General features: G+C 39.6%; 1 long non-coding RNA gene across 1 annotated transcript; it reads right to left on the bottom strand.

Annotated features, from left to right (window-relative positions):
• Positions 1-858: 858 nt before the first annotated feature.
• On the bottom strand, positions 859-1338 carry LOC107062281 (uncharacterized). Its single transcript, XR_001474541.1, has 2 exons — positions 1178-1338; positions 859-905 (listed from the first exon to the last, which is right to left on the bottom strand). It is a non-coding gene; the product is annotated as an uncharacterized lncRNA (long non-coding RNA).
• Positions 1339-2321: the final 983 nt, after the last annotated feature.

The raw sequence follows: 2321 nt of genomic DNA, 5'->3' as shown, positions 1-2321 counted from the left end.
AGTATATTCTATTCAAAATTTTCTAATCACAAAGTATATTTGTTCAGAGCACTTGGCTTGAAGACTATGAATTTACAGTAAAATGTAGTCATCACATTGACATATATGTTCATCATTTACAGCTCCATATTTGCTGCTATTAGCTCTCTATTTATTCTATAGTTCCAAGTGTATCAGCATTAATTCTGTCTGTGTTGCTCAATGTTTGCACCCAGGCATAGTCTTACAGCATGTACCCATTTTGCGATTCAAATAAGAAACACTCACAAAAACCGGTATCCTATGTAGCCAATACCCAAGTGAAATCGTATATCTGAACCATTACCCATTTGGGTAATGGTGACCGTACGAGAACTATACGAAGCCCAGTAATATGAGTCTACCTGCACGGTAGCCAAGTAAAATCTAGCATAGCAAACTCCATTCTCCAACCGAACTCCCGATAGGCCATTATACTGCAAGATGTTGAAAAACAACAATTAGTAAGAGGGGTTATTAACTTGGAGAAATGAAAAGCCAAGGACAAGGGCAGACTAGGCTTCCAGAATACTGTGAACTCAGTAAGCAAACTATTCAAACCAGTAAACAAGTAGGTATGTCCAAATTTGGGAATATATATAATCAAGAATATCTAAAAATAGCTGCTCAGACAGATAATGTGGCAATACTGAAGTTATTTCATATAAGTGAACGTGTGGATCTGCCATTTACATCTGAAAAAATGCCTGACTCAGGAGAGACTGAAAAAAAGAGGATTTCAGATTGTTTCTAGGTGCTTCTTTTGCCATGAGAAGGAGGAAACAAACAATCATTTGTTCCTTCACTGTAGAGTGACTTCCCAGATATGGTATATGCTTCAAAGCATTATTCAAGATCCTTGGGTGGTGCCTGAGCATACTGCTGACCTACTAAATTGGGACCTTGGAAACAAATTTGGAAATCCAACACCCCAACCAAGATAAAGTGTTTCACATGGTTAGTGTGCAGAAGAGCATGTCTGACTCAGGAGAGACTGAAAAAAAGAGGATTTCAGATTGTTTCTAGGTGCTTCTTTTGCCACGAGAAGGAGGAAACAAACAATCATTTGTTCCTTCGCTGTAGAGTGACTGCCCAGATATGGTATATGTTTCAAAGCATTATTCAAGATCCTTGGGTGGTGTTTGAGCATACTGCTGACCTACTAAATTGTTGGATGAGAAGAGGGGGGAGTAAAACACAGAAAAAATGGTGGAATCTAGTTCCATCTTGCATATGGTGGTCAATTTGGAAGGAAAGAAACAATAGGTGCTTTAACAATATTACTAACCCAATGCAGAAAGTTAAAGAAAACTGCATTAATACGCTATATTTTTGGTGTAAAGAAGAGGGTATATATGAAGTAGATCAGTTAGTAGATTTCCTAGGCTCTTTGTAATCATGACTACTTTGCCTTGGAATTTTTGTTTGGTTGCCAGCATACCCTCATTGCTGATGAATACAACTTTACCATTCTAAAAAAAACAGGTCATTCCTAAATCAACGATGGATATATATATCGAAGAGGAATGAGTTGTGAAAATACAGGGTCGAATAGTGCACAGTACGCTCTAAGACGAAAATAAAAGCAGAAAGCAGGTAACACCACTTTATTTAGTCAACTGAAAATGTTGGATTTCACAAGATAGCATGATACAGTTGTTCTTCAACACTAGAAAAAGAAAATGAATAGTAGCATAAACCTGGTGGCACAGCAAATTCAAGCTTAATTTTGTTAAAAAAGGTCTCAGATAGAATTAATAATGTTAAAAAACCTTTTCTCTCTCTCATGAGCATGGCGTAAGGTAGTTCACCTGTGCCACCGTGGTTATCATGGTGAGGGGACGAGGTCGAGGACGGGGACGACCTCAAAAAGAACTTCTGACAACTTTTGGGAGCTCGGTAAGTATGGGAAAACAAGTGATTACACCATTGCCATCAGCTATGCAACTGAAAGTGCAGCCAGGAACCTCGGAGGGAAGTAATCCTAAAGAGCTGGATCTAAGTTCTCCCGTAGGTCCATCCACTGATTTGGTAAGCGGTGAGCAGACTCCTACACCAACTCATAGTGTGGATCTAGAGATTGAAGTGGAAACTGATGAACTAGGAGCAACTTGGGCGAGTTTGTTTAAAGACAATCGATCAGCTCAAAACGGTATGAACTTGACTGATTGTCTTTGTAATTGGGGAAAAACCTGAGTGAGAAGACGCAGACCTAGAAGGGTAATTCAAGCATGGAAAGCCAGAGATGATAGTGTTGTGGGCAATGCCAAAGCACCAGAATCTACGGGGGGGGGGGGGGGGGA

This window comes from Solanum tuberosum, unplaced genomic scaffold (genome assembly GCF_000226075.1).
Source record: "Solanum tuberosum cultivar DM 1-3 516 R44 unplaced genomic scaffold, SolTub_3.0 scf00010, whole genome shotgun sequence".
In the NCBI taxonomy this organism is placed as follows: Eukaryota; Viridiplantae; Streptophyta; class Magnoliopsida; order Solanales; family Solanaceae; genus Solanum; species Solanum tuberosum.
Note: the sequence above shows the minus strand (reverse complement) of the source record. Positions and strands in the feature narration are given on the sequence as shown.